The following is a 10448-nucleotide window of genomic DNA, read 5'->3' as shown; positions in this document are numbered from 1 at the left end:
CTTGTTTACTTTGTTAAATTACCAAATATAAAAATCGTTGAGTTAGATGAGTGATTTGATCCAGTGATTGGTATACATAGTGTAATGTCCAGCAATGGTCAGTTTTTAGGTACAGTTTGACCATTCAACATCTGGTCAAAATGGAGACACGAGACTGCATGTGTTCCCTTTAAATCGGCATGCCTTCATCCCATCAGCTGGAGCTCAGAGCCTCTCCGCAGCTCTGAACACATGATAACATATTGTCAGCAATGATGCTCTCTCCTCAAGGTCCAAGCTTCCCTTATTGTCCTACAGGATTCTTCATGCCTCTGAATAAGGAACACTCGCAGCTCGGATTAGTTGCTAAATCAAAGAATAATTTCTTAAATTAAATATGAACATTTAAAACTTATAAGTTAAATAATCATTAAATAAACGTTTATTTATTGCTACTTATAATAATTATAATGAAATGCTTTCATTAATCTGTGCTTGAGTGATTGAAGTTTGAAATGAATGTTATATTATGATTACACTGATTTATATATGTTTCAGCACGTTGATATGACAAGGTCATCACCGTTTGCACTCACACAAGGACAAAGTAAAGTTAAGTCAAACGCGTGACACGTAGATAGTCCTTTACCCCAGATCAGAGCATCCGGTATAGATAACTGGCACTTTAAGTACCACATCCAAAATGCTTAGACACTGAATCTTAAATTGCAGCATGGCAGCACCCGTGCATGACATATCATTCCCTCACTTTTCTACAGCAGAAGTAAACACACACATATGTTGTACTTCAATTTAAATTAAAAGTAATTATGTGTGTTTCGACCATGCCTGTCCTGTACTTTGAGATTGATTAGCTTGTAATAATTCGTAATTCCAATGACTACAAATCAGACGTCACCACACATCTCCTCTCCCCTAGCGTTGCTGCTACTTACCACACGGTCAGATTTATGGCGGTTCTTTCCTCCTGAAGGAAGGATTTGAAGTTCGCTAAACTTACAGACATTTTCCCTCTGCCTTTCTCTGTGTCTGGATCAATGATGTCGCTTTAGTGATGCATATTTGCAGTCCTGGATGTATTTTCACACAAAACCTGAAATGACCCCGTTCGAAAATTTGCACTTTCATGGCATCAGGGTGTGTCTTTTAAATTTGCGGACATCATTTATGAAATCCACAGCACATAATAAACGAAAACAGAAAATTGCTTAAGCACATTAACTTGCATTTACAGTTTCATTTGGGAGATCCATGGTTCAGAAGTAGATGGACGTGACATATGGGCCATTCCCATCTGTACCGAGTCGGCCCGGGCCGGGTAGCCCCAGTCGGCCCCAGTCTGGCCCGGTTGATTCCACACATCCTTGTCTTAAGCCCATGTGGACTGATTCTACCCACCAATCAGAGGCTTGCTCTAATGGAAGGTGTGAATTTGCTGTCAGCAGTGGGTGTGTTGGCCCTGGTCGGCCTGAAGCAGACCCCCTCGAGAAGAGGGCTGAGAATGAGCCTTGGTTGGCCCGGAAAAATACCAGGCCACCCAGATATGTAAACAACCTACGCTACCCGGCCCGGGCCAACCCGGTACAGATGGGAATGGCCCATTAGACTCCCTATTGGTAGACTTTGCCAAACAACTGGTAACTGAAAGAGTTGTTGGTGAAGCAGAATGGGAGGAAAAGAAAATAATCAGTACTAACACTGCTTTAAAATCACAATGCAGAAATTTACTCGGCTTTAAAAAGGCCTTTCTTCTGGCCATTGACTGCTGCTTTTTACGTCGCACAACCAATTTCCCCACCCCCTGAACGAATTAAGTCATGTTGTACCTGAACAGAATAAAACTTTTAATGTCATTTGAGTCAATGGGCTCCTTTTGGCGCTGATCAGTGGCATCACTCACTGCTGAAACAGTAGCAATTTATTGACGTCATATCAAACTCCAGAAAGGACCAATTTTGTATGGAGATACAACGGCAGAGAGGACGAAGCAATTGTACTTTCCTTGACCCCCTTACCCCTTCCCAAATATTTCCCAGAATTCCTATGGTGGAAAGACGGCAGACATAACTGTAAGTTGAGATCTGATTAATGAGTGGTGTGTAACAGAATCAAAAGTGTAAAATGGAAACAGACAAATCTGAGGTAGACAGTTTGCAAAAACAAGACAAATATATTGTGATGCAAACTCTTGGCTTAGATTTATGATTGCACTTTAATAAAATGCCAATCAAAAACATTCTTCCCTAACAAAACAACTAAAGAAAACATAAAAGCATGCTTAAGGCAAGGCAGCTTTATTTATAGAGCACATTTCAAACACAGAGGCAATTCAATGTGCTTTACAATTATCAGGGCATGATATGAAAACAACATAAAACACAAATTAAAATGCACACAAATGAAATTACATTTTAGAGCTAAAGGAGAAGACAAAGCTACAGCGCAGATTACAGTGGAGACGACACAGCATAAGAAACAATTTATTTAAAGGCTGATGAGTACGTTAGGGTTTTTAGTTTTATTTTAAACAACACTAGGGTTGGGGTGCAGATCTGAGGTCATGGGGAAGCTGATTCCACATGTGAGCAGCATAGTAGCTAAAAGCATCTCCACTATGTTTTGTCCTGGCCCAAGGTTCTACCAGCTGATTGTTTCCAACGGCTCTCATAGCCCTATTGGGTGTATATACAGGAATGAGATTGGGAGTGTATTTATGTCCCATGCCAATGAGTGATTTATAAACTAGTAGGAGCACTTTGAAATCTATTCTGTAGTTTACTGGTAACCAGTGTAGAGATCTAAGAACAGGAGTGATGTGCTCCGTTCTCTTAGTTCTTGTCAAGACTCAAGCAGCAGCATTCTGAACAAGCTGCAGTTGTTTCACAGCTTTTTTGGGAAGACCAGTTAGGAGACCATTGCAATAGTCCAGCTGACTAGAAATAAAAGCATGAATACGTTTATCTAAGTCTGGTCTGGACATGAGACCTCTCACTCTTAATATTTGATGAAGGTGATAAAACGCTGATTTAGTTATAGCCTTAATATGTCCAGAGAAGCTCAGGTCTGAGTCAATAATTACACCAAGACATCTAATCTGGGTTTTTGTTTTTATTCTCCTGGAGTCTAGCTGAGTAACAACATCCATTCTATTCTTCTTGTTGCCAAAGACAATAACTTCAGTGTTGTCTTTTGATGAAGGAAGTTTGACTGCATCCAGTTGTTTACTTTTTCTAGGCACTGACAGAGTGAGCCCAGTGGATGGCAGTCACTAGGGCTAGGGTGTCATCAGCATAGCTATGATAGGCGATGTTGTTATTAAATATGACCTGACCCAGAGGGAGCATGTAGAGATTAAAGAGTAGTGGTCCTAGAATTGAGCCTTGGGGGACCCCACATGTCATGGTGATCTGCTTTGATTGGTAGTCCCTAATAGAGACAACATGGCCCCTGTCTTTGAGATAGGATTGGAAGCAGCCAAGCACTGTGCCTGATAGTCCCACCCAGTTTGTGAGTCTGTCCAGAAGCATTTTATGGTCTACATTATCAAAAGCTGCACTGAGGTCAAGCTTCATCGGGACAGATGCTTTACCTGAATCAGTGTTGAGACAAATGTGAATTAATACCTTGATCAGTGCAGTCTCTGTGCTGTCTAAAGCCTGACTGAAGACTGTACATAATGTTATTTAACTCTAAATAGGTGTTTATTTGGATCATTACCATCTTTTCAATTATTTTTCCAATCAGAGTGAGATTAGAGATTGGTCGGTAGTTGTTCAACACTGAGGGATCTAATTTCCTCTTCTTTAGAAGGGGGTTCACAGCAGCAGTTTTCTGGGATTTAGGAAAAAATCCTGATATTGAAGAGCAGTTAACAATTTCCAGTACCTCAGGTTTTAGGCAACTAAAATATTTTAAAGAAGTTTGTAGACAGACTTTCCAGACAACAGGTGGAGGAATTTAGGGTCTTTACAATGTCATGCTTAAGCAACTCGGTAAGCCAGGCTTCAGTGTTTACCAGGAAACGTGTCAAAAATCCTTTCCAACCACACATCCTCATTTTAAATAGACAAGAACATTTGAAATAAGATGCAAACATGAGACATGGTAACTGGTCACACAAAGTAAAGCTATTTAGGGGTCTTAAATGATCTTTACTGGACAGCATAGCATTGTTTATCAAGTCCAGTGGGAATAGAGGGATCTATAACGCACTAATGCAAGCAAAATATAGCAATAAAATCTGTGAATGTACAACATTTTCATACTCTGTGAGACTGAATCATATATGATTAATAGCTTTAACATATTAACGCAGCTTTATTCTACACTGATCTATGACAGGATGCATTTATGCTGGACTAAATTGAACATCCTCCGTTTTTATGTGCTGTCACTCCAAACCTCAAATAATGTCTGTGACATAATAAAAAGCCTTACGTTAAGTTGGTGACTATCTTAATACGAAACATTTCCACAAATTCTTACTATTTCCATTAGAAATGCTAAAAGTCTGATTTACTTCTTTCTTCTATGAGAACCTTGATTTTTCTTTGTGTTAAAAACACCTGCCCCATTCCTCATGCCCAGAGGGTTTCCCATTGAAGAAAAAGGATTGAAATGATCAAAAGAGTTCCTTTCTCTTATTTAAAATGAAGAAGCATGAACAGTCCAAAATGTTCAAAAGACCATTTAGAGACTTATGTTTCATCTGCTGGTTTCACAGGGATTCCGGTTATCTCCTTTCCATCAATCATCCCTTATTTTCGTAGCATTTAATCCTGGTTTGAGAGTGCAGAGGTGTAATGCAGCGGGCACATGCAGGTTCAGAGTCCAGTGGGTGGTCAGCTCCTTGTGGGATCTAATTTTATGCTATTTCAGAGGGAACAGGAAATCACTCACTGTGTCTAATATATCTGTATAAATGTCATAACCAATGGTTATCATCAATTTGTTGCAATCTGTTATTGAGGCAACAATCTATAACTACTGTGAAACTTTTGCAGCAATTCAGTAACTATGATTGTGGATAGCTGAGGTTGATAATCCATCCATCCATCCATCCATCCATCCAACCATCCAATTTCCATTCTATTTCCTAAAATAGATCTCAGATGGATCAGATCCAGAAGGGAAACCCTGACATCCATGCCCCTGTTGAAGCTCCCTTGGGGTATCCTGAGGTGTTCCCAGGTCAGTGAAGACATATGATCCCTTCAATCAGCCTTATTCTAGGTCTACCCTGGGCTTTTTGCCACGTCTAATTTTTAAGGATGGCACAGTTCAGAGCAGTGTTGGAAAATGCTGTGTGATAATGGAATACATAAAACTGAAGAGGTGAAGAATATGATGACTCAATAAGAAAGGTATCCAAAAAAGCTCTATCATCCAGGGGGAGCACACATCCATACTGGATGTAGTTCTTACAGCAAAATTGACGCTTGAATTAGATAAAGTCCTGTCTCCAATGGTGTGAGCTCCACTCTTTTCATGACATAACTGGATCCCCAGCAAAGCATCAAGGATCGTGAATAAGAAGATGAAGATGAAGAAAGCAGCTTTGTCAACACCGACAACCAAACTTCATAACTAGCTAGCAGTTAGCATTTTTGTTTTACTCACCACTCTGGCCTCTCCATCGAGTAGTATTTATGCTGGAATGACATCGATTAAAAAAGTAATCCATCTAGTCCACTCTGGTCGGGGCTTAATTAGAGCCAGATCTTGCAGGCTTATTTTGAAAGGGTGCTTTCTTGCTAGGATGCATGGTGGCACAGTGGTTAGCACTGTTGCCTCGCAGCACGAAGGTTGCAGGTTCGAAACTCGGCTGCGGCCTTTCTGCGTGGAGTTGCGTGTTCTCCCCATGCATGTGTGGGTTTCCTCCGGGTACTCCGGTTTTCCCCACAGATCACAACATGCCCTATAGGTTATAAATTGTAAGTCGCTTTGGATAAAAGCATCTGCTAAATAAATAAACAATAATAAACAAACAATAACTCTCATCCAAAAACTCCTGCTGACAGTTTTTGTTTAAGGAAGGTAAACAAAGGTGTTATTTTGACTGGGGACTATTGATAATTGGGAATAATGACCCCTCCACTTTCAGACATGAAGACTTTTATTGTGAAATTCAACTATTTGTGCTCTCTTATTATAGCCTAGTGAACTAGACCAAATTCTTGCTTTGCAAAGAATGGTCTAGGCATGCTCCATTGGAACCTCAGCAGCTCCTACCAGGACTCTGGCTAGCCAATCACAGCTCTCTAGAGGGGTTTCAAACACATAAAGAGCTGTGATTGGTCCATAATGGTGGGCCAATCATAGTGCTCTATCTGCTTAGTGAACAAATCACAGTGCTTTATCCGCTTTGTGGGCCAATCAGGGCACTCTATATACCTGGTGGGTGGGATGATGCAGCAGAGTGAAACAAGAACATGTCACATTCATTGTCCAGTGGAATGCGGAGATCATTTGAAAGACAACGGTGGAACCCGCCCCACAACTGAGAGCCGTCAATGGAGCATGGCCAGACTAAATGTTACATTTATTTAGTCTGATACATTTATTTAGTCTGGCTTGCCAGGCTACTCTTATTAGGCTCTGTTCTGCAACACTGGAATTAGTCCTTTTTAACAAACTCCATAATCTGTTTCAGTCATGGTGTTGCTTGTTTACTGTTAACTAATTATAGTCAGCTGTTCTTTGATACATGTAGGTCTGTATTTCATTTCATCAATGATAATTTCACTTTGCATAAAAATAAAATGTAATTAATGAATTTTGTTTAGTTTTCAACATTTAAGAAAGAGCATGGCATGCTGGGAAATCTGTTCCATCTGAGGTTTACTGTGCTGAACTGTAAAAACTAGCTAGCGCTTTAGCTAAAGTTGAGGTTAATATCAAACAAAATAAAACTGGTTATTTGTTGCCAGTTTAATTGTTTACTCATTCGCTGCCAGCCGTTTCCTGATCGGTAAAACCTTTCGCTGCCGGCGTTTCTCACCTTTTTTACTGTTTTTTTTAAGAGTCACAGAACGTTGCGCGCTAGGATGATTTTGACACCAAAACAACCTAAACAAAGCGGAGACTCACCTCTTACATCAGGAAGAATCCACGCATTTTGAGCGTTATCCGTTCTTTCATAATCCGTTGTCGAATTGTGATCGGCAGAAACTTTTCCAGTTCGCGCCTCACATTTTTTACAGCAGCGGCCCAAAACGATCTCCTAACACATTTTCTGCTTCCTGATCACGTGACGTGTGACGTATGCGGATGAATATTGGCTTTAGAGCTGGGATGTTTGTTCTCACGGTGTGGGGGCTCGTTGCCCACACAGTAAAAAAAATGCAACTGACAGTGAAAGGTTGAATTTCAAATGACGACTTTGGTCATCAATGGCAGTGAATGAGTTAAGGCTTTTGACCTTCTAACATGGTCAAAATTTCAACAATTTATTCTGCATGACATAATCCCTTTAATGTTATGGTTTATCCAGTCAGCATCAAGGTAGAATCAGTCTCATAAATACTTTAGTTTGTGACTATATGAAAGACCGGATGACACGCCAACAGCTTTTGAATGAACTTCACAAGAGTTAGCGTTTACTTTAGCAACACTGGGCTGATTTAGGCTGATGTGGTTTTCAGATCACTTTGACACAGACTTTAAATTCAAATTATTTCTCTTCATTTTACTGAACACACAAAATACCCAAACAGCATTATTAGGATTTGTGGTGAGCTGAATTAGAATTAGCAACTAATCAAATTACTTGGAGGCTGAAATTGAGGCATAAATCTGCTTCCTGCACTACTCACAGCTCCAAAATGACCAGAATTACCTTCATGAATCAAATAACTGTCGTCTCAAAGCGTATCACATTATGTATCACCATTAAATAGGTTTTTGCACTTCTGAATAGCCTCATTCAGCATGAGATCAGACATTTGTGTGGAACTCTAAAACCTTTGTCAACATTAGTTCCCGATATTCTCAAGCTTCCATTTCAACCCCTAGTCTGAACCTTCTGCTATCAGGCCCACGGGAAGAGCATGACGGTTTTTATATGGAATAATTCATGTGACTCATTCAGAAATGACAAACTACTTCACCAAAAAATTGTTTAACATGCGCCCCTTAGAGCTCAAAAGAAAGAGAAACAAGTGAAATTCTACGATCCTCGGTTAGTCCAGCTGTTCAAGCAAGTCTGACTTGTCCACCTGAAGCTGCCAAGGTTATCACAAATGTTGTTTTCATCGACCATTTCACAATCATTTACGAGTCATTCACTTTACTACTTTACTGTCGCAGCCCTGAGCGGTCCGAACCCTGAGTGACATGTTCTGGTTACACAATGTGCGCTGTGGCGGAAAACGTAGCTTTTCTCGCCAGTTAAAATTTATCGCTGAGTTAGTTCCAAAAAAGCTTCCAACTACAGTTCACAGGAAGCAGCTTGTTGCAATTTTTGGAGCTGACTATCTTTGTGAACAGCTGTGCCACGTTAGGAGCAGCGCTTCGCCGCTGACACTCACTGGACTTCAGGTGGTTTTGCTTTCTTTCCTTTGGAAGAAAGGCACCACTTCTCCAAATCTTTGACAAATCTATGTGATATTTCCCTCTTTTTCCCCCTAAAATACAAAATTGGGGAGGTTATGATCAGCAAACAACATTTACACAAACACAAGAATTACAAGAGTCATTTATTATTCTCCAAAATAATTTAAGTAATTCAATAACTTAAGAAAACATAATAATTGCTGTTACGTTTGCCTTTTTCCAAGCTTGAATGTGTTCTGGAAAGACAAACAATTGGGTTATCCCATAACTAGCAGGGGGCATCGATTTAACCAGCACTTAGGGGGTTTCTTAAGTCAAAAGCAATTTGAAACTGATGGTTTCTATGACAGTGTAATCATGCTGATGTAGCTATGACCTCCCAAAGGTTTCCAGAGGTTATCCATGATTCACACATAAAATGAGCCTCATCATTTAGGCTGTCACCCGCTGTCCGTTGAGGCCAAGTTTAATTTCTGCAGCCTACGAATCGCTGAGAAACTACATGACCTATTATCCTAGGAAACGCTGACTAGTGTCAATGAAAAACAGTTTCATTGTGTAGCTTAAAACTGTTAGTGTGCCTACGAGACCATAACACAGTTTAAAGGCTTTAAATAAAGTTTATTTTCCTCAGATAGTGAATTACAATTTGCTTAAAGAGACAATGTGTAGTTTATACAATTAATCTTTGGAAATATCCATTAAAATGTTGTTGAAAAGGACTTAAATGATGGCCAGTTATTGACAAATATTCACAGCTTTGTAACATTATAACCATAAAAATCAGGTCTAAAATACATGGGTGCAGGTCTAAGTCTCTGGGCGACACCATATTAGACGCCATGTTTCCTGCTATGAGAGCTCGTGAGGACAAAATGCATCTACTGATTTGTAACAAATGGTTACTTTCGCTATTCATAAACGTTGTTGTTTACCTCTTTGATATGATGAAAGGGAGTCTGATGTGCTTGTCATTTTGCTATAGGTTGCGCTCCCAGGTATTTTGACCATAATGGCCATCCATTGCTACAGACTTACTCAAACACAAAAATGTCAATGATTTAGGTGCGATGGTGGCACAGGAGTTGAGTGCTCGCCCCGCAATCGGAAGGTTGCAGGTTCGAGCCCCGCTCAGTCTGTCGCTCTCGTTGTGTCCTTGGGCAAGACACTTAACCCACGTTGCCTGCTGGTGGTCGTCAGAGGGACCGGTGGCGCCAGTGCTCGGCAGCCTCGCCTCTGTCAGTGCGCCCCAGGGCAGCTGTGGCTACATCGTAGCTCATCCCCACCAGTGTGTGAATGTGTGTGTGAATGGGTGAATGACTGATTGTGTTGTAAAGCGCCTTGGGGGGTTCCAGGAACCTAGAAGGCGCTATATCAAATACAGGCCATTTACCATAGGTATGTACTTCCCCTATCACCAGGGAAAATACACATCGTCAAAAATTTTTCTACTTAACACAAACCTCGAGTTCATCTTTCCTTAATGGATGCTTCCTGAGTAATCCCAACCATTAGGAAAATAAATATTTTTTAGATGGCTACATTGGACCAATATTGTATCCAAATAGCTTTTTATTCGATTGTCTTTCTATGTTTCATTGTATGAATAAAAAACACATGCAGAAAAGAGAGCAGTATTCTCTAATCCTGGCTTTCCACTGACCGTGAAAACAGTCGCATAACGTAACAGCGTCCACCCACAAACTCGTTCCCAACAATCAGCAATTCTGATGCAAAACGGGACTGAAAGTATTCCACACAGCTGATCCAGTGACGTCACAAAGTCACGGGAGAATTGCAACACCACTCGTGATTTTAGACATTCACACACAATAATAAACAAGAAGAAAGACAGCTGCATGCATGAAAACATATCTGGGTTATTTTATGTTCTG

This window comes from Nothobranchius furzeri, chromosome 16, assembly GCF_043380555.1.
Source record: "Nothobranchius furzeri strain GRZ-AD chromosome 16, NfurGRZ-RIMD1, whole genome shotgun sequence".
Lineage (NCBI taxonomy): Eukaryota > Metazoa > Chordata > Actinopteri > Cyprinodontiformes > Nothobranchiidae > Nothobranchius > Nothobranchius furzeri.
Note: the sequence above shows the minus strand (reverse complement) of the source record.